Raw genomic sequence first — 23,546 nt, 5'->3', positions numbered from 1 at the left:
CCAGAAGTTGGTGCGGTTGACCGTGCCTTCAAAATTCAACAACCGATTTGGCTACACGGTAGGCGCAGTTATGCATAAATGTTTAAAAAATATATATTGACATCCCTTTATATGTGTAAATTGAATAAGAATAAAGAGTTGGGAGTGTGGTTAATTTCTAAGGTAGAAAGTCTGCAAATTCGTTCATTGAATGTAGTAAAGGAAAGATACAGTAATATCCTTCTATCTGTAAAAAAAGAAAGGAAAATTAGTTAGAAAACATACACACTTCATTATATTTTTCTTCTAAGAATTTCCATTTTAAGAGCCACACTCCTTTTTGTGTTGAGTTCTTTTTTACACTTTTCTTCCTTTTTTCTCCACAGTCTCACACGTAAGAAAGTATGAAACACAAAGCCAAAATAAATAAGACTCTCAAATACCTACCGTGTCACTGACCATGGCCTTTGGCCACAGTCAGTGATTATTCACCCCGACGTCACTATACCTATACGAATAACTTTAAAAAGAAATAAAACATCTGTAGTTCTTTATAGCCTTAAATATAACTGTGGATATTAAAAAAACAGCTAAAAAAATGCTTTCCTTCCCCCAGGCAACCACCATGTGCCCCCTTCATCTGTGCCATCTTTCCCCACTCCCCAGATGGCCTTCTCACCTCCCCTGTCATCTCTGTTTCCTCCGACAACACACATTGTTTCTGTGACACAGTTTGCTTTGAGATGTCGGCTATTCGAGGCTATAGCTGTAGTTACAGAAAGGTTTGTGTTTCAAACTCAGTCCCAGGACCTCTTATAACTTCCATATTTCACTTGACGAATGTTCGCAGATTTTCAGAGATGAAAAAACACCCGATTTTTGGCATTATATGTCCATATCCCATCCCATCCTCATCACCCCTCACCTCCCCAGAGATTGTTTCAATAGTTTGACATGTGTAATGTTGTATTTTTTAATATATTTTTACTGCAATGTCTGCGTAAAACAGCGGCTGTCCAAAGATCCAATATGGCAACCATTTAAAAAAATATGGCGCACCTCAAGCTTTTGAACATCCAATCAGCAGGCTTGTATGATGTCCGCGAATGTCACTCTGCTCTCCGATTGGTCCCGAGGGTGTCTGCGGACTCCGAATGAGGAAATTAGTCTGTGGACTGGGCCCAGACAAATTTTATTCTACTTTTTGGCTATTTTTATAAAAACGCCTGGACAGATTTTCACCAAATTTGCAAAAGCATCCAGCAGTTTGGGCTGTAGGCTCAAGCAATTTTGTTTTTACATTGCATCTATGAGGATTTCAAAAAGTGTTGCGCCCCTGGACAAAACTGCACCAAACTTTGCAAAATAAATCTGAAGAGGCCATACACTTTTCTTGCAAGGTTTGGTGAGAATTTGTCTGGGGGGAATTTTATGCTGCCCAAAAAGTATTCTTTCTATGAGTTGAGCAACTTAATCACAGGGCTGCTGCCGCAGGCCTTGTAATATATATGAAAACAGAGAAATGAAGAATCTAAAGACAAAAGCACCCTGGATACTTAACAGGAAGGAAAAGGAGGCAATCACCAACAAGTTTCAAAAGATGATGTTTCCTGATGGAAAAAGTGCAAAATGGAGCCTAACCCATCTCTAGGGTCCAGACGACTGGACTAGGAGGGGTGGGGCATTCGAACAGTGCATGGCTTTGTTCTTGGTGGTTCAACATTGTTGAACTAGACTTCTCATTGTTTTGTGGGTGGGTCAAACTAGGTTTGGATGATCCAGATGGGGATCAGGTGTCGAATCGGGTTTGAACTGGAGCTTGTAGCAGTTTGATAATGCATTCAAAGGTTGAGTTTAAAGCAGACACAAGTGCCGGTTGGGGGTTCAAGCTTGGGTCAGCGATGAAGATGTTGCTGGTTCAAGTAAGTGTTCGAAACGTGGCAGTTCAAATAATTCCACAGCAGCAAGCTCTTTGTTATAGCCATGCAATTAACAAGCTAAACTGGTGCAGTGTAGAACTGTTTTAAAGATCTGTGACAGCAGTTTGAAGAAGATTGAGTAAGTGCCAAAGGCAGCGCCATGGTTGCTTTTAGTTCGAATGTGTTTGAATGTGCTTGACAATGGATCAATGCAGTGAGAATGCAGGAAACCAGCTGCTTTGCTTCTTTAGGGTTGTGAGTCACAATTGAGGTGCTCAAGGACAAGATAAGTCCTTGTTCTTCTTCTCCCAACACAGGTAAGGCTTGCTGACACCTGCAGGGATCCTACCCCTCCAGTGAGGTCTTTGGTAGAAATGTAACTGGCAGAGAAGACAGTCTTGCTCCAGCTGCCACTCACCCTCACTTTTGCCATGGTTGGGGGTAGGGAAAAGAGCTTGCCTCTGATACAGAGTGCTTGTCCTAAGCTCTGACAGAGGAATTTGTAGAGGACATCTCTCCCAACAAATGCCAGGTGATTTCTTTCTTAAGTCCAGAATGGTCCAAAAGTGAATTAAGTACAGAGGGGGGGACACTTTCCTTATATTGGCTTACACCCCCAGGGGATTGGGTAAAAGCAAGTCTACTTTACGTGGCTCAAACTGTGTTAAGTTAATAAGTAATCTTTGCCTTATTGCATCATACCAAACGTGATTTGCTGTGCAGGCAGTGTAGGGGGCAGGAAGACAAAGAAAGCCCTCTCGTTGTGTCTGCTCTGCCAGCCAGTCTGCAACCATCCCTTCTCTATTCCTGCACGTCAACAGCCTTTTGGTATGCAGCACTCTCGTATGAGGTTGCTCCTTATGTTTATGGTGTGCCCTTTGAAACATGTTTCCCAGGGAAGATCTTGCTACAGCTGTCCTGCTGGAGAGAGCTGTTACCAGACCTCGCAAAGGCTCAAAAGAGAGGTATAGTATTTCAGTCTATGGTCCTGCTAGCTGAGTAGGGACTGACTGCCTGACTAGAATACACACAGCCCTTCCACATATGACCAGAGGTTGCAGTGTTGACATGTGTATGATGAAAAATATGTGCGGCTTTAATAATCTACCAACCACCATACCCAAGTATGTATGGCTTATATATTTCAAGATTATCTTGCCACCATGTGGGTAGTTTATCATAATTATGATGGTTTTGAAACAGAGGTCTAGAATTCATTGGCACCCTCCATACTGCAGTGATTTGGATGTTGCAGCAGCTATTAAAAGGGCATCTGCAACCTTTGAACCTGGTTTGGGCCACTGGAGATCAGGAGATCAATGCAGTTACACTCCTTCTGGCATACTGCATAAGGAAACGGGGGGGGAGGGAGGTGGGGCGTTAGCAGACCATTCTTTCTGACATGGAATTACCCACCTCATGTTATCTTTAATAGACATTTACAAAGCCCAGGCTTCTACTCCCTTGCCAGATGGCAATTCCTCACACACTCAATGCTGGTTATTACATATATGCATCAAAAGCTCAGAAAGAAAATAATACTGCTTATACTACTAGTGATGAGCCCTGCACTAAGCAGAAGACCAAGTTTATGATAAAACTTTTTTTTTGTATCCCAGGAAACAGAAGCACAGTAACATGCCGGCAGTTGCAGGACAGTGTACATGACACTCATATCATGCACATGGTTCCACACTTAAGATGAATCCCCTGGTGCATTTCCTCCTGTTTTCCAACAACGTTCAAGTTAACCGTATTGTCCGCTTCTGTACTTCTGAAATGTGTTTATTGGTTGGCCCACTAGGGAGCAGCTAGTCCTCAAGCAAAGATTAGCACTGCTGCCTGTGGCTTACCTATGATTCTGGGGTAGAGCTTGAGACTCATGATAGGGGTTGAATTTAGCAACGCCAGACCACAACCATGCAAGCACAGAATAATCCAACTTTAGGGCCTCATTAAGAGTGTTGCATTCTGACAAGAATATCATGGAAACTATTTCTGCACCCCCAAATTCAGAGTTTCTTAGTGAAACTCACAAAATCCTCATGGTTGTGCGTGAAGGAAATGTCATGGACAAAAAACCTTGCAGCCTATAGTAGTTACCAAGCCCCAGTAAGCGCAACACAACTGTAAAATGGAGAAAATTGAAGTGTTTGCATGAATCTATATCATGTGGATGCTTCCTGTCACTGCATGCTTACCACATGCAGTAACACTATTGGCGTTTAGCCGTATTTGCGGATGAAAAGCAAGCATACTCTAAATTACTCCTTTAGTCTTGAGATGAACTGAGTGGGATGTTAATCTGCAGACACATGCCGAGTGGAACAGCCAAGAACAACACCTTTGTTATCACCCACCAATTACCCAAGCACACAACACTGGTCTCCAGGGGTCAGTCCAAATGTACAGATCAGTATTTACTAAATGGTTCCAGTGGTTGAAATTGAAATGAAAACGTCCCTGCAAGCCCTCCCCATTATCAATAACCTCCTAGAATTGTAGTTAATAAATACATGGTTTCATACTAAAAAGATAATATACATGTTGGAATACAGAGGGAATGCATCCAAGACCTAGATGGCCATCTTGTCATAGCAACTCTGTTGTTCCTCTACGGCCTCCAAATTTAATAAGTCTGAGTTTAATTCATGGCTCCCTTGTGACACCATAACAATTGAAAAGGGTACTGTCCCTTTCCAAATGTTTATTCATGTTTTATTTATTTATTTGTATACAGGATGAACAACACTCTTTGATCAAAAAAGAACATACAATAGATGAGAAAACAGATTTGATGGGAAGCAGTGAGCTTCTTACAATGGGTTGAGTTTGAGGGAAATTCTGATGAAGGTTGTGGAGGGGAGAAAATGGAACAGTCACCGGGGACAAAACATGAGTGGACATACATAAATTAATGACAACCAACATTTGAAATGATTAAGTTCCAGTAGGCGGTACGTCCAGCTGTGCTCGGGATGTGACCATAGTTGGATGAAGTGCTAGAGTGGGGGCAGAGGAAGTGAGGGAAAGAGGCACGTTAGAGGTGGGGAAAAATGTTAAACTACCACTCATCTACTTGCTAGATAAGAGGGTAACTTGGAGGCGAGGAGGCATGCTTTTAGTTTGGTTTTGAACAAATCTGAGTGTACTGTTTTTCAATGCCCAGGGGAAGAGAATTCCATGCAAGTGGAGCAAGAAGAGAAAAGGAACAGAGGTGTGAGGGAGCACTTGGAGGGCAAGGGGCCACAAGGATAGTCGAGGAGGCAGAGCAGAGATTATGAGAAGGCTTAAAGAGTTGGATAGCGGATGACAGATACAGCGGTGCCTTACCGTGGATAGATTTGTGAACCAGGAGAAGAAATAAAATCTGGTACTGTTTTGCAACGTCAGCCATCCAGCCTGGTGACGGCACGAGGAAGTAGGTCTGAAGTGGAGGAATTTAAACAGAGTCCTGGTAGCGAAGTTAATGAGGGTGTCGAGAGGACAGAAAGCATAGTTGGGAGGCCAAAGAGGATGCTGACACATTATTCCAGTTTAGAGAAAACAAGAGTGGTTAAGAGATGCCCGGAGATGTTGAAATGAAGGAATGCCTGATTTTCTTAATATTTAGGAGGTTGAGGTGAGCTGCTGTTCCAGTTTTGGAGATGAAATTAGAGAAGGTGTGAGAAAGGTCATAGATGATACTGAGATTTCTAGCTGAAGAAAAGTAGGGGAGAGAGTCAATTGGGAACTGAATAAGTAGAGGAATAGAAGAGAGAGAGCTTTTTGAAGAGTAGAAAATCACCTCTGTTTTGGTAGAGTTTAACATCAGAGACTGTGAAGTCATCTAATATTGAATGGCAGAGAGACAGCAGTTGGAAATATTGTTAGAGAGATCAGAGGAGAGTTCAGGAAAAGAGAAGAAGATCTGGGTGTCGTTGCAAAGAGTTGGTACGAGAACCCAAAATAGTAGATTAGTGCCCCCAGAAGTGAAGAACGTAAAGAGGAGCAAACCCAAGACAGAGCCTTGTGGAACACCAACTGTGAGAGGAGTGAGTTGAGATGTGCTGTTGCTCCAGGAGACAGAGAATCGGCAAGGTGCACTGTAGGATTCAATCCAGGCAAGGGCTCAATCGTGAATCCCAAGAAGAAAGTAAGTATTAAGGAGATTAGAGTACTTAACAGTGACAAAAGCAAAATACAGGTCAAGGAGAATTAGGATAGAGGATAGGTTGGAGTGCTTAGAAGAGGTGATGAAGTTGGATACATTTGTGAGAGCAGTTTCTGTGGAGTGACAGGAGCAGAAACCTGCATGTAGGGGTTGTCGAAAGTTGTGGATGTCTAAGAGGTTGGCAAGATGGTTGAACACAACCCTTTCAAGCACTTTAGAGTAGTGCACAAGGAGACACAAAGGGTGAAATTTAGCCGGTACGTTCGGGTCAGCTCCTTGCTTTTTTAGGAGAGGGATGACCGTGGCTGTTTTGAAAACCAAAGGAAATCAAGCAGGGTTGAAGGACAGGTTGAAGAGTTCAGCAAGGTGAGAGGCCACAAAAGGTGTGATAGGCTTGACTAGCTGAGGACCAAGAGGGTCTGATGGGGCACAAGAGGGGTTAGCCACCATCAGTAGAGATAGCACTTCATCAGTATTTGTGTGACTAAAGTGGGAGATAGGGGCAGAGGATGATGGTACAGTAGAAGCAGTGTAAGATATAGGAGCAGGGAGTTTGAGGAAGGGTCAGGAGAGAGTCTCTAATTTTGGACATTGTTGCAGCAAAGTATTCAGCTAGGCCATTAGCTGTTAGAATAGAGTTGATAGTCATGGATTTAGGTTCAGTGAGGAGGGAGTTTATGCCCTGTAGCCAATGAGGATGGTTGGAGTGAGAGCCAATGAGATGTCGGTAGAATTCCTTTTTTACTCTATCAAGAGTGGACTTGAAAGACTTCAGGGCACAGAGGTAGAGTTGCAGGTCCTCATGTGAGTGGCTACGCCTTCATTTGCGCAGCAGCCAATACATCTGTGCAGAGAGAGTGTATGACTGGGGTGACCCATGGCTTTGGATGCTGATACTTAGGGGTGAAAGTAAGCATTGGGAAGTGAGAGCGGAATGAGTCATATAGTAGGGATTGGAAGCTTGAGAAAGAAGTGTTGGTGGAAGAGGCACCAGAGAAGGAGTAAAGTGAGAACTGTAGGTCGGAGAGAAAGGGTGGAATAGCGTATGCTTTACTTGTCCTTTTAGTAATAGCTGAACCAAGTGGTGAGGAAAGGTCAGAGGATGGAACAGAGATTGTGGTGTGAACAATTGAGTGATAAGAAATGGATGGTGTGACATTAGTATTAGTGGCAGACAGTGACGTGGAGATTAATAAGAGATCCAAAGAGTTACCCCATGTGTGGGTAGGTAGGTTATGGATATAGTAGAGAGCATGGTCACTAGGAAAATAATGAAGTTCATATTTCTGAGAAGTGGTTGAAGAGGGAAGATTAAAGTCACCGAAGAGAATGTGGTGATGTTTAGTGTAAAGAGAATCAAGGAGTTGCTCAAGTTATTTAGGGAATGGCCCAGTGGGACAATAGATGGAAATAAGGCGAACTGAGTGAGACAGAGCAACAGTATAGATAGTGATTTCAAAAGAGGTAGGAAAGGACGTGGCATAGGACATTTTTGAGGTGTTGAGGAAGGAAGAGAGTAGGTGTCTGACGCCTCCACCACTGCCAGTCGCGGAGAGTGAATGAAGGAGAGATTAGAGTTATGTAGGGCCGCCAGAGTAGCAGTGTTGGATGGAGAAATCCAAGTTTCAGTGATAGCAAGAAAGTCAAGGGGGGGGGGCGAGCTGGAGTGAAGTAGTCAGTGACAACGTGCTTTTTTTTTTGTTGCATACATACTGGGCATTCCAGAGTGCAATGTGTTGATGATGCGGTAAGAAAGAGTAGAGAATTTGAGTCTCATGTCATTATAAAAAACAAAACATAAATATGTGTTATGTGTGGGAATTCAGTTGTTCTTCTGACCCACGGTGTCACAGGATCCTTATCATACAGGTCAGTACATATTACGCGTACGCAGTGTTTCAAAGATTAAGCTCTCCTCCAAATTAGCAGATATTCGTTAAACATCAGCCTTCGAGCCCAAACTTACTTTGACTTTTTTTTAGAAGAAGAAATAGCTTTGGAATGCAAATTTCAGATGAAGATTGCGTCAAGGCAGACGACCTTGCAATCAACCTTCGCGCAGCATCTCACGGCGCTTTGTGACTGGTCTCTCCTGCACTAGCTAAGCCTCCTTTTCGTTTTCGAATCAACTTGACAGCTATTCTCAGTTCGGTTTCTAAGAAGATTGATAAAAGCAAATGCGTCTGCTGTATCTGTTATTAACCCCCACCCCCTTATACTATTATTGCTCATACTTTCTCTCTGCGATAAGAAACCGCATTTAATAATCTGTGCAAGCAGTACACTAATTCAAGAAAATAACCATTACAAAATGTCACAGCGTTGCACGGTCATTGGAGCTGCGCGGTGTTATTTCAGTGCCGGAAATGTAACCTTTCCAGGAGTAATCCTGCATAACAGATATGATATTGCATTCACCTGTAGACCTAATATAATATAGGTCACGCCCCATAAAGTATGTCTGCATTCCATTCATAAGAACACTGTTGGTGTTCATAGTAGTGTGTATGTATTGTATGCCTTTACAGATACAATTAAAAACACTCTCAATGAATATATATATATATATATATATATATATATATATATATATATATATATATATATATATATATATATATATATATATATATATTAAAGTAATCTGCCAGGCGATATCAAAAATGGAAACTCATAATAACTCATGGGTTTACATTGAAGCGCCCTTTATATATTGTGCAATTGCAGCCACGGCAGACAAACTTTACCACCATGGTGTAAACTCTGTTTACACCATGGTGGATGGCGGATTTACCGCCCCATTCCAAGGTGAGTGGGGCGGTAAATCCCCATTTCCCATTTTCCCTTCCCCATTCCCACTTTTGCCCCATAGGGCATAATGGGAGTGGGGAAGGCGCTAATTACGCCGCCGTAAATTACGGCGGCGTAATTAGCACCATGGCAGGTTAGCACCATGGATTTTAACGCCTGCTAAAAGCAGGCGTTAAAATCAGAATCAGGCGTTAAGGGTTAACGACGGCGTTAACCCTTAACGCCTGGGTCGTAATGAGGCCCAATTTGCTTTACTTTCAAGGATCGTTGACAATTTTACTGGAGGCTTGTGATTGTTGGACTCACAGCCCCCGCTTGAAGCAAATGGCGAAAAGCTGCATGACCTGTTTTGACTGAATCTCGAATCAACAAAACGTCAGCCTTGTTGAACTTCAGGAAAGTTTTACGAGTATCTCGATGTTGCGGAAGAGAGAAGGACCCCACAGCCTAGGTGTGAGCGTACCATCCCATCGGATATGATAGGTTATTTATAACACGCTTAATACCCAGTGGTTTATAAGCGCTGACCCTGGCATCGAACCTGTGTTGTTTCGTGTCCTCTTGCTTCCAAGACGAGCACGTTGCCCCTGAGCAATCCTCGTGGATCACGCCGTGTGAACTAGTTAACCCCTTAAGTGCCTGGATATTATGCAAGTCTGTGCAAAAAGGACGCACATACTCATTCTTGGCACTTCATTTTGGTACATTTTTCGCAGTATTATTTTATGGGGTGTGCCGGTTAGGGTTCATTGAAAATCGATTTTAAGTGTACTGGAGGGGTGGGAAATAGATACGAGGCTGGGAGTGGCAGTGGTGTGAAAAGGGGACATGGGAGCGGGATATGGGGGATCTGCCCACACCCCCGAAAAAATGCAGTGCAAAATGCGGAAAAAAAACACAAATGCGATCAGATCCACATGAGACATAGGAGGGAGAGACGGTGTGCGGTTGTGAGGGTAAAAACACGTAGTGAAAGACAGCAAGTACAGTCTTACAGAGAGAAAGAGGAGAGAGTGTGCAAGAGAGCAAAGGATTGAAAGGCATTTGAGAGAGAAAGAGAAGAGGATGATATCTAAAATAAGGAAAAGTTGAAGGGATCTTCTAGTCCCCCCCAAAAAATCGTAAATTAACAAGGGGGTCCTGGGAGTCCCTCTGCCAGACATCAGTCCTGGTTACGAGAGACTTATCCAGAGTCTTCAGCTCACTATCTTTCACAGAGGAGAAATTTGCAAAACATATCAGTCTTTGTCCTGCCCTGGGGCAGCCCAGCACTGATATGTTTGGGACATTTCTTCTCTGTGAAAGATAGTGAGCTAAAGACTCTGGGTAAGTCTCTCATAACCAGGACTAATATCTGGCAGAGGGACTACCAGGAGCCCCCTTTAATCCCCCTATAAAATCTACATAAAATGGCCTGGAGGTGGCGGGACATGTGGAGATATGGGCCTCATTATAAGTTGGGCGGTGTGGTAAAAATGCAGCAGTAATTTTGTTACCGCTGCATTACCGCAATGCTCAGCTACGACTTTGGGGGAGAGGTGGAGGATTCACCTACAGTTAAGAGCTGGAGATAAATCTGCCAACTTTCCACCAAAATACAGCAATTTCGGTGGAAATATGGACAGCAGATTTACCCCCAGCAGTATTTCCACCAATATCCCCCATACAGTCCTATGGACTCCATTTAATGGGGACTAACAACACCTACCACCACTTCTAATCTGGCGGTAATAACGGTGCACCAAGTAGCCGTAACAGTAGTTCTGTTTGGTGGTATATCAACGGATTGTCCGCTGTGATATTACCACACTTGTAATCAAGCCCTATATAGTCTTTGCATGTTTGTACTTTCCTAGGGGACTTTGATCTCATTTCTATAAATGCAGGTAGGCATGGAGCAGGTAACCATCTTGGTAGGATGCTGATGGAAATCAATTACATTCAGCATATTTGTACTTGGTTTCCGGTAGAACTGATAACAGTTCTGTGAGTATGGATTCAGGGAATTGGTCAAAATGAATTTCCCTCCTGGTTTGTTGAATGCCAAGGGAACATGGGGCCAACCAAAGATCTGTGACATCAGGGACGGAGTCAGGGCCTTTCAATCTTTTAGGTTGAAATTGACCCCCCAACTCAGAGGTGCTCCCGATAAACTGCCCCCAGATTTGCAGTCTTATGGCACAGCATCCTGTTTTTAAACTTGCCCGGTGACATCATTAAATGTGCGGTTTGCAGTGCGCATATGACTATCTGCTTTTGCATGCACCCTCAGGTTGCCACATCAAACACGCCCTCTTGTTCCTTTTACTCCTGTTTTACCAACATTATCCCCATGCTGAGAGAGCAATTAATAGCTTTTCAATGGACATGTACTATTTCAGCTCCGTGCTGGATACCTGTCCTACCATCAACTCGTTGCTGCATTCCTTGGTATCTGTTATAATTAAAGCACCCACATGTGCCTCAGAATGTTTTCCCCACACTTAGGGAAGGGAGCTGCCGACCGTCTTGTTAAAACGGGCCCCACACATCTTGAGCCAGCCCTGTGTGCCATTTACAATCCCAGGTAGGAAGTCATTGACGCTGGTCACAGTTTTGTGGAGGTGGTCCACTCCATAGAATGCACTGATCAACAGAAGGTTAAACTGTTAAGCTTAACATCAGCCCAGTCCTAGCCGCTTCCCATGAACTCACCACTAAGGAAGTGTCTATTCACAAGGACAAAGTTTAAATAGCATACATCCTGCACAATTTACAAGGAAGAAGAGGGTCCGTGAAAACTGTGCAGAATGTAGGTTATTTACTCTTTTCCTTGCGAATAGCATATGTTCTGCATAATTTACACGGATGAAGATCGTCCTTGTAAATTGTCCAGAAGGCATCTGAATGTTCAAAGTCACGTGGCGACGAGGCGTGGCATTGCATGGTCCATTTCCGGTATGGGAAGTAGCAACTGCCATAGTGTATAGTTCCCATCGACGCTCGTCCTCCTCCTAATTTGATGTTGAGCAGGACAGTCGGTTCCCTTTTCAAATCTTGAGGGGGAAGGCACTAACAGGAGGGGAATCGTGCATGCTAGGCTGTTGATATTGTAGGGGGGCCTGGGTGGGACTCAAGGGCTAATTTACAAGTCAGTCTGATGTTGAATGATGAAGAGGTGGTGGGAAGGGAGTGTAATGAAGGTGGGGGCTAACAAATACGTGGGTAGGATAGGGTGACTAGAGGCGGTCAGTTGGGGCCTTCTGGGTGTTGATCTGTAGGTAGGGATAGACAATCTGGGTGGATGTCTGGAGAAAGGGAAGGAGGATCTGGTTGTAGATCTGGTGGGAGGGATGGGGAATATGGGTGTGGATAAAGTGGGAGGCATGAGAAATCTGGGTGTGGATCTTGTTAGAGGGATGTGTTGGGTGTGGATCTGGTGGGAGGGATGGGGCATCTGGAGGGAGGGATGGGGCATCTAGGTGTGAATCTGGATGAAAGGATGGGGCGTCTGGGTGTGGATCTAGGGGGAGGGATGGATCTGTTTGTGGATCTGGATTGAGGGATAGGGTCTCTGGGTGTGCATCTGGAGAAAGGATGGGATGTCTAGGTGTGTGTCTTGAGAGAGGGAAGGTATGTCTGGATGTGTGTCTGGTGGGAGGGATGGGGTGTCTGGGTGTGAATCTGATGGAAGGGATGGGGCATCTGGGTGTGGATCTGGAGCAAGGGATGGGGAACATGGGTGCGATGTGATGGTAGGCATCGGGCATCTGGATGCAGATCTGGTGGGAGGGATGGGCAATCTGGGTACGGATCTGGTGGGATGCATGGGGCATCTGGGTGTGGATCTGGATTGAGGGATGGGGCATCCGAGTGTAGTTCTGGTGGGAGGTATGGGGCATCTGGGTGTGGATCTGGTGAGAAGGATGGGACATTTGGGTTTGGATCTTGTGGGAGGGATGGGGCATCTGGGTGTGCCTCTGGATGGAGGGATGGGGTGTCTGGGTGTTTGTCTGGAGTGAGGGATGGGACATCTGGGTGTGGGTCTGGTGGGAGGGATGGGACATCTGGGTTTGGATCTGGTGTCTGGGATGGGACATCTGAGTGTTGATCTGGTGGGACAGATGGGCATCTTTGTATATGTGTCTGGAGAGAGGGAAGGGGTATCTGGGTGTGGATCTGGTGGGTGAGATAGGGCAAATGTGTGTGGATCTGGTAGGCATCTACAGGGAAGGAATGCATGGATGGGGTATCTAAATGGGTACCCAGTCATTTCACCAAAAATAAAACAGAGTGGTAAGTTTCACCAAAAGCCAAAATACCCAAAAAATACTGATCATGGTAATTAAATATATATATATGAGGTAAGGGGTTAAAATGGGTGGGGAATGGGGTGGTGTGAGGTTAAAAGGATAAAAAAGGGGATGTGGGGGGCCCACCCAAATAGAAAAATAAAAAACAATTTGGTACTTTTTCGGTATTTTGACCACTCCGAAATGTACCACTCTGTTTTTACCTTCGGTACATTCACATATAATCACCTAGGTGTCAATCTGGATGAAGGGATGGGCATGTGGGTGTTACCTGGTGGAGAGATGGGGCATCTGGGTGTGGATTCGGTGGGAGGGATGGGCTATCTGGATGTATGTCTGGAGGTAGTGTTGGGGGCATCTGTGTATAGGTCTGGAGAGAGAGTTGGGATATCTGGGTGTGGATCTGGTGGGAGGATGGGGCATCTGGGTGTCTATCTGGTGGGAGGGATCTGGGTGTGCAACTTGAGGGAGAGATGGGGCGTCTGTTTGGAGAGAGAGAACAGACTTCTGGGTGTGGGTCAGTGGGAGGGATAGGACACCTGCATGTGGATCTGGTGAGAAGGATGGGGCATCTGGTTGTGGATCTGGTGGGAGGAATGGGGCATCTGGTTGTGGACTTGGATGGAGGAATGGAGCATATGGGTGTGCATCAGGTGGGAGGGATGGGACATCTGGGTTTGGATCTGATGTGTGGGATGGGACATCTGAGTGTGGATCTGGTGGGAAAGATCGGCATCTTTGTATGTGTCTGGAGAGAGGGATGGGGTATCTGGGTGTGGATCTGGATGTACGGATGGGGCATCTGAGTTTAGATCTGGTGGGAGGGATGGGATATATGGGCACATCTGAAGGGGGATGGAGGCATCTGGGTGTGGATCTGGTGGGACTGATGGGGCATCTTGATGTAAATCTGGGTGTAGCGATGGGGCATCTGTGTGTGAATGTTGTGACAGGGAGGGGGCATCTGGGTGTGAATCTGATGGGAGAGATGGGACATCCGTGTATGGCCATGGAGGGAGTGTGGGTGGGGCCCTCTGGGTGTTAGTCTGGAGTTAGAGATGAAGCATCTAGAAATTGCTCTGGAGGGAGGGATGGTGATCTGGGTGTGGGACTGGAGGGATGAATGGGGCCTTCATGCTCTGGATCAGGAGGCAGGGCAGATAACAGCCTCTGGGTGTGATCTTGAGGAAGAGAGGAAGATGCTGGGTGTGGCACTACAGGGAGGGATGCAGCATCTGGGTATGGAGGGATGGATGGGGGCATCAGTGTGTGAGTCCAGAGGTAAGGATGGTTACATTTGACTCCTGTGTGTGGGTCTAGAGGAAAGAAGGGATGGGGCATCTGAGCATGAATGAAGGGATGAGAGCATCTGTGTGTGGCTCTGGCGGAGCAATAGCATCTCTAGTTATGGGTATGGCGGGGTGGATGGTGGCATCGGTGTGTGGTTATGGAATGAGGGATGGGGCAATGTGGGTCAGAAGGAGTGGATGGTGGCATGTAGGTCTGGAGGAAGGAATGGGTGAGGGTGCAAAATCTGCACTCACCCTTAGCCATTGTCTGGTGATATTTCACTCTTGGCAAGTAAGAACTTGTGTGCGGTGTGTATGCATAGAATTGAGGCAGCAAGTGACTTATGTCTGACTAGTAGCTTGCAACTTGAAATGTTGCCAACTGGATGGGGGTATGTGGGTATGTCGAGGATGGATGGGGCATGTGAGTCAGCAGGGAAGTGTGGTGGCATGCTGGAATCGAGGGAGTGATGGGGCATGCTTGTCAATGGAGGGATGGTGGAATGCGGGTCTGGAGGGAGAGTTGAGAGCATGTGGGTCTAAATGAGGGGGCACATGGGTGCCAAGGCATGGGTGAGGGGATGTGGGTGTAGGTCTGGAGGGAGGAACTGGGCATCTCAGTGTATGCCTGGAGGCAGGGCAGATGGGAACTGTTAGGGAGAATTCTCATAAATTTGCTAATTTCCCTTACCTTTTGAGACCCCCAGCAACTTTGCTGGAGTTCTAGGACTTTCATTTTTACCTAGAAAGAGTGTGAGCCTTTTTTCCCACTCTTTCATGTATTTTGATGTGTGTTTTACTTTTGTGTTCATTGGACATGGAGTTTTAGACAACTCCATAGGTGTCATCTTTTTCTTGTTTGTCACACAGCACCCTCAGTGCAGTGGCACAGGGATGACTTTCAGACTTCCCATGGTTGAAATACCTTCTCTGGGACTGACTACTGTCTCCCAGTAAATGTAAAGTTAAATTGACTTTGCTAATCTTTTTAAATTGCTAGAACCAGCACACACTGCCTTACAGCAGAGTGCTGGAGGGAAGACCTAGTATTCCCTATGCCTAGAAAACTCATGTAGCCCTTAGAAGCTACCCTTTTCTCTCAGAATGGCTGGTGGCAGTGGTATTACCATGATTTTCCCGACCGTGACTCGTTTAAACGTTACAGTAGCTAAAATACACCGAGTCATGGTTTTCAAGATGGCATCTGAGCCCCTTCTGTAAAAACTAGTTCCGATTGACTTTTTTTGCCGTTTCTTTTTGGAAAGGTCCTTCTAGTGTTTGTCTCTGCGCACCAAACCAGGTTTGGTCCCTTTATTCATTTGCCTTTGGCGGGCTTCAATACTGAAGCTCGCCTCTGGTGCCTGAGTGTCTGGATGGACAGGTTGTGAGGGAGGTACCTGAAACTCCCTGTGTTTAGTCTCCTAGGAGACCTGAATGCACTCTGGCGTGATTGGCTGTCTGACTGTCCAGCAAGGACAGCCACCCTGCTGGGTGAGTGGCAGCCAGGCTGGAATGAATGGGAGCAAACTGTTTAAAAACAGGTCTCTGGGACTTGGAAGGCAGAGTCAACCACTGGAATGAAAGAACCGAAGACGAGCTGAAGGAAGATGACTGCTGCAACTCTTGCAATGTTGGTTTGCCTGGCAAAGCACTGCTGCAGGTCTGAATAGCCTGATACTCCCTTGACAGAGAAGCCCCTTCAAGGATGACTTCTTCCCTTGAGCTGGTGGGGACAACCAACTCGCTAGCCACCTCGAAACCATCTCCATACTGTTCATATTTTCTTCAGAGTGCTGTTGAAAACCGGATAGCCAGTGAGAAGGATACCAGTTTGTAGACTTTAAGGCACTCACACCTTAAACTGATATTTTGCCAAGTTTGTGGATCCATCCCCGTGCAGTGCAGGAACTTCCCGATATCCTGCCTGTTGTCCCCACGACTTAGGCCCAGGAACAGCGCGATCTGCAGGAACTGGCAGGAACAATTGCCTCAGCCACATCTTTTCTTCAATACAAAGGTACTGTGCAAACACAGTTGAGAAATCCTCTCTGAAGTGCCATTTTGCTCCCACTTCAGGGGAGCCTAACTTGTTCAGAAATGTATTGGTTTGGTACTGGAGTGTATTATAGTGTGATATTGAGCTGCTTATTGCTAGTGGAATGTTTCCTAAATGACTGTGTAAATAAATGAACATTGTTTTACCAAGAAACCTTGAGTAAGTGTTTGTTTGAACCAATGTGATTGCATGTCCTTTGTGTAACACCTTGTACTGCTCACATCCCTCTTGAGATAAGCCTGGCTGCTCAGCCCTGCTACCACAAAACTGTGTAGTTCAGACTTATACCAGAGATGAGACTGTGCTTACACCTGTAGTCTTAATTGTCTGTAGTGTTCCCAAAGGGTACTGCATGTAATTCTGCCTAACAGGAACCCAGTGGCAGGGCAGATGTCACCCTCTGAGTGTCGGTCTGTATGGAGGGATGCAGCAACCCAGTATGGGGTACAGTATGTGGGTCTTGAGGGAGGGGTAGTGTGACTGTTTGTGGGATTGGAGGGAAGGTGGATGGGCCCATCTGGCTGTGGTTCTTGAGGGAGGGCTGGATAGGGCCATCAAGGTGTGGGTCTGGCTGGAGGGACAGGGCGACTGAATTTGGGTCTGGTGGGAGAAAATGGAGACAGTACCCCCAGTACTATGGGTACAATGAGTGTGGGCCTGCAGGGAGGGATGGGATGACTAGGTCTGTGTCAGGACTTCTATCACCCTCTGTACTTTCTTACCCATTCGCTCTCAAACTTTCTTGCTCACATGTCCTGCTCATCATTGATGGAACCGTCTCTTATTTGTTTCATCCCTTGCTCTATTCTACTTCCTTGCCATTCTCTGGCACAACCGCACCCTTATCACATTCTCCTTTGAAATGTTGCACTCTCCTTTCTTTAAAGAAATCACGGGTTCACGGTGCACACAAGAAACACAGGTGCATCTGAAATAGAACACTATTTTTTTCTATATGATCAAAGTCTTATAGAAAAAAATAATATTGTCTGTTTTCTTTTTACCACTTTGTATATTCTGTTTTTTACATGTTTTTATTGTACCCGCTTTTCTAATGAAATTAAATAATGTCAAACTGAAAACAATTTTCAAAGTCTGGATTGAAAATTCAGTGTTTCAATAACAGAAATATCTTCGTTGCAGAAGAAATACTCATGATCTTTCCTCTCCTCGGGGTAATGGTCACCTCACTTGTTTTATTTGCATTGCTCACAGATTTCTAATGACCTGGTTACTTAATAGTAATCTTCATTACTCCTAGACCTATGCTTCCTCGTCATAGTACTTACTTGTTAGGTTTGACCTACATACCAGGAATCCATTAAATCTTTTCACTAGCACCCATAACTGCCCCACCCCACCAGAGAGTACAGTATCACCAGCCCTACAACATAGTGTCAATACTCCCTAACACACCGTGGAAGACTTATAACGCTGCACCAGGGCAGGGGAGGAGGGTCGGAAGTACTGTGATGAGGAAGAGTAGGATTAAAAGTAATGAAGATTACTGGTAAGTAACCCGTTTGTTACCTCCATGTCCCTCTTCCCAGTACTTCCTTGTGAGGCATACCAAAGACAACTGTGAAAAATTGATTCATGAAGAGAACACAAAAGCATGCACCAACCAGTGTGCAGTGCCACACCCCACCACCAACTTTATTTCAGAACACCACAATGAGTCCCAATGCCCCCTCCCCGCAGGAGGAAGATCCTGTCACATGCAAATAAAGTCACTAGTGTCAGGTAAACCTATTGGGGCCAGCCCATGTAGCCACCCTGCAGATCACCCAAATCGGCCCTGTCCTTGTCTCCCCAAGATGCTGCCATGCATCTTGTAGAGTGACCCTGAACATCAGTAGGCAAAGAGACCTGCACACCACGATAAACTAAGGCAATGGCCTGCTTAATCCAACGGCTAATCGTAGGCACTGAGGAGTTCAAGCCGGATATTGGTCACCCAAATAAACAGACTGTTAGACTGGTGGAAAGGCGCCGTTCTGGCCTGGTAGGCCAAGACAGACCAAGTTAAAAAAGATGTCAGCACAATATCCTGTGCCTGATGGAACTTTGAAAGGACTTCAGGAAGGAAACTCTGATCAATCGAAGAACCAGATAATCCGGTAGAAAAACAATTCTACAATTTCAGTCCTGCAAAGCACGCAAAACCAAGTGAAGGTCTCAAGGAGGAATGCCAGCACACACCATGCATTTCTACAAGAGAAAACATTTTAAATATCTGGAAACCTATGGCTCAAACCCAGACTTGTGAACCCAGGGCTCCAGAAAAGCCTGCACCGCTGCCCACTGTTCCCTAAGAGAGGACATAACGAGACCCAGGTTCTATCCATTCTGCAAAAACTACAAAATCAAAGGAACGGAACAATCCAGGGTATGCACTTTCTTCCTGGCACACCACCTTGTGAAGTTTTTCCAGTGCGCCTCACACACCTTCAGTGTCAAGGAATGTCTTGACTTCTGAATAGCAAATGCTAATAGTGGAGTTAAGCCCTATCTCCGTAATCCCTGCCTATCACCCATCAAACCATGCCAAGTCGGAATCCGAAATGCAGGAGGCCCTGCAACATCAAAATTGGGCACGGGCATGAGGGAAGGAGCTATCCCGTAGCCATTGGGAGGACGAGAAGAAGATGGTACCAAGAGCACCTTGGCCGGACCGGCACCACCAGAATCACCTCTGACCCTGATTCCTGAATCTTCCCTGGGAAGCAACGGGATTGGAGGAAATGCATAAAGAAACCCCCATGGCCATTCCACCATGAAGTTATCCACCCTCATAGCCCCGGGAGATGTGAACCTAGAGCAAAACAAAAGCAGTTTAGCATCCATCAGAGATGCAAACAGATTCAGCACTGGTGATCCGAAATTCTGACCGATCCTGCAAAACACTGACTTGTGCAAGATTCAATCAGATGATGATAAAATCCTGCTCAGGCGATCAGCCTGTATGCTGTCCACCCCCTGACATGAACTGCTTGCAAAGACAGCAGGTTATTCTCTACCCAACACCCCAACTGGAGCGCTAGAGACTCCAGGCGAAATTATTTTGTACCACCCTGTCAAATGACATATTCCAAAGTAGGCATATTTTTTTTGCGTACCAGAACAGCTGACCCCCGAATGGCACTGGAAAACTTATTGAGAGTCAGGAAGATTGCTGCCAGCTCCCTCCAATTGGATGATTTCGATGCCTGCATCTGCGTCCACCAATCCTTGAGGACTACCTCCCCAATCTCTGAAAGTAACAGCCATCCTGCCCTGATAGTATGTTTGAACTGGCGAGGAGGAGGCCTGGAACAGGACACCACACTAGGCACAAGGAGCGGTTGATGAAACCTCATGTACTTTGCCAATTGCACTCACAATGCAGCCATCTCTTCTTCATTCAGATATTTCCCTTTAGTATCTTCAGCATCGACCTGCAGCACAGAGGAAGATGAGGAAGACTCGCCGTCAGAAGAAGAAGCAGAAAACAGAACCAGATTCTTGGGCCTTCGTACAAATGTGGACCAGGAATCTATCCAACAGCACAGAAGCTCTCCTACACTTGGAGGAGGAACGCCCGTCAGAGTCTGTAGAGGAAGACAGTGAACTTGGCGTGTCATTCTCCAAATTCACATGTTTCAGTTTACACTGCCTTTTACCAGGAGCCATGGTGCCAGGTACAACACTTCAGGCAAGAACCAGCAAAAACCTTCACAAATCTGTAGTGGAGCACAGCAAGAACTAAGAGCAGAGTACCAGGCACCATTACCGGAAAAGAACAGAAGTCAAATAAACTGAAGCAGAGCCCCTTGCCAAGGCCTTGTCCCGCAGCACCTGGGCCCACCCTGTCACCACCTGACCCAATTAAGCAGCTCAGAATGCGCTTGCGTCCGGCAGAAAGAGACACAGCAAACCCGACCAGTGTTGGACGCACATTATTTTATGCATATTATTTTTTAAAGAAAGACCTAGTAGACACACTGGGCCATACCCGTATCCCTGCAAAGTCCAGGAATCAAGCGACCACCCGTGGAGTTGGTTGAGCACAGCGGAGCCCCGTCCCCATCTCCATGCAACAAAACGGGGATCGGATCAGACCCGTTATCACCAGAAGGAGCAGGAAGCCACTCCCACCACCTCATACAACAGCTAAGTGCACCACCTATAGCCACCCCTCACTGATGTCCAAGAGGGGAGCGACTTTCCTCCTCAAGGAGATACAGAAATGAGGACATCCAGCTAGACCACCTCCCAGTATAGCCTGAAGGATAGGTGCAAGCTCAAACAGGCCCCCTGCTCAGCAGCAACAATGGAGCAGCAGGTGGCCCAGCCACCCACTGAAGATCCTGACAGGTATGAAGGAAATTAAACAAGCAAACATTTTGTGGGGTGGGGAGTATTCTACTCGCCAGAGGGGTAGGTCCTGTGAAGCTCCCAGAGTTCTGTGTAAACTCCTCAGAAGTAAGCCAAATGCAAAAAAAAGGATTAAGTGGTTCTACATAAATCCACATACTATGAAGTATGCACCACTAATGAATTAAGTAAATGAACTCAATCAGTGTCAGAATCCACGGACTCACTATCATTTATACTATATCTAAATACCTGCAGTCCTTTGTAGTATATTTGGATACCCACAATCCACTGTAAGAAATCTGAACATACCCAATCTTGTGCAGTTTACATTTTTATGACAAAAACATCATGTGAAATGTTAAACTGAATGTGTTTCAAATATCGATGTATCACTAACATGATAAGGCAAGCTGATTACTCGGGAGCAGTGAAATGCAGGGTGGCTTCCTTTAGAAAGGTGGCCAGTAGATCCATTTCAGAGGTCCTTTTAAAGCATCACAAATCGTGTAAGTCATGAAGATATCTTTGTATTACTGTTTGAACAAAAAATTAAACCAAATAAAAGCACTTCACAAATTGGCTCCATCATTTTCTTTTCACAATTGAATAATGTTAATTGCCTAAAAAGTCCTGTTTAATATACACATTTTTACTATTCAGTGCAGGACTATCTTCTTACCTTTTGTTAGGTTGAAGGAACAATGGAAATTATGACAATAGATGATGGAGATACAATTCTCTTTCTCATTAAAGTAAACCGATGCAAGTACCTGAAAGTACCGCTTGGCCGCTTTGCCGTGCTTGCAGCGCTTCCGCGGCTCGGGCGGTGCTTTCAGATATTTGCTTTCTATTATATTTTCGGCTAAAATTAAATGTAATATTGCCCACCTTACGTTGGGCATGCCGCCTCGCACGGCAATACAAAGAAACAGCCATAATGGCATCTCCTCGCCGTCCCCGGAGCGTCCTCTTAAACAAGTTCGTTCCTCCTCCACGCTGCTAACAATTAACAGCAAATCTAAAGTGAAAAATCCAAGATTCATGTATTGTGTACCCAGAGCTGATACAATCATTTCAACCAACCTCGGTTTTTATGAAGACAAAACAAACTCCACATTTGCATATGTTTATTCATGATGTTAAAAAAATGAAGTCAAGGATGAGACAGCTAAAACGGGAGGCCTTAAAATTACCTCCTGACATCAGAGATAAGACCCTAAAACAGATCAAGTCAAAATATTCAAATTTGATAAAGGGTATGAAATCTAAAATGTACCAAGAAGATGGTAGTAGCATGGTGAGGAGGTTAGCAAGTAAAAACTCTGGGCAAACATGGCCCCTAATAAATCAAGTATCGGCTGGTACCCAAGTAGCAGTACAAGCAAACACAATTACAGAACAAGAGTGGATTGGCTACTATAAGAAACTATATAGCTTACCTACTTGGACGTTATCAGCTGGAAATCAAGTAGGGACATCCAGTTTCAGTCTTAATTATGAATGGGATGACATACTTTATTATATTCATAAAAGCAGTCACTCAAGAGCTCCAGGTCCCGATGGACTTTCCAACCATGCATTAAAACAATTCCCGGAAATGTGGGCAGATATTTTACTGATAATGTTTGATAATATACTACTCTCACAGAAAATACCACATTCTTGGAAATGTTCCATTACAATCCCGATCTATAAGAAAGGTGATCGAGCCAACCTGGCGAGTTATCGGCCAATATCATTGTTAGATGCCCCGGGGAAAATATTTGCTCGAATAATTCTAAGATAGCTTAACAACTGGTCTGAAAAAAATGGGAAGAGAGATCCTTTGCAAGCAGGCTTTGTCAGAGGGCTAGGAACTAATCCTAATATCATCACACTCAACATGATTCAATCGCAATTTGCAATTAGAAAACAACCACTATATTTAGCATTTATGGATTTTCGCACTGCCTTTGACTGTGTTGATAGGGATGCATTATATGGCAAATTAGAACCATGTGGCTGTCCGTCATCATTGTTAGCACAAATCAAACAATTGCATACTGATACTAGCATGAAAGTAAGACTGTCTTATGAAGGCCTTCTTTCAGCAGCATTTAAAACTCTACCTGGCTTTAAACAGGGCTGCATAATGGCCTCGATACTACATAATTTATTTATACTGGATATGGGACTCTCTTTTCTTAATGTCATAGCAGACCCCCCAAAATTGGGAAATCAGCGTATCCCTTGGATGCTTTACGCTGATGATTTGATATTATTGTCTCAGACTCCTAAAGGCCTGCAAAATCTGTTGAACGCATTGGGTGACTTCGTCCAAGTTAACAACTTGGAAATTAATCAGGTGTTAATTTGCAAAAACTCAAAGAAATTAAGACAAAATAACCATGTATGGACTCTACAAAAGGTTGAACTTAAAATTGTATCAGAATACAAATACCTGGGGTTATATGTGTATGATAAAATAACGAATATTAATTATTCATCATATCTTGGAAATAAATTGAATACACTAATTTCCCAGGCAAAAATGTTGGTTTTCAAATTTGGCAAATTTACCTACAAACATGTAATGATGTTTTATGAACAGAAAGCCATACCAGTTCTATTATATGGAACAGAGGCTAAGTTATATGATCAAACAAATATGTGGAATTCCCTAGAGGCACGCTTTTGGAAAGCGATACT

This window comes from Ambystoma mexicanum, chromosome 7q (assembly GCF_040938575.1).
Source record: "Ambystoma mexicanum isolate Mex_15411 chromosome 7q, UKY_AmexF1_1, whole genome shotgun sequence".
Lineage (NCBI taxonomy): Eukaryota > Metazoa > Chordata > Amphibia > Caudata > Ambystomatidae > Ambystoma > Ambystoma mexicanum.
Note: the sequence above shows the minus strand (reverse complement) of the source record.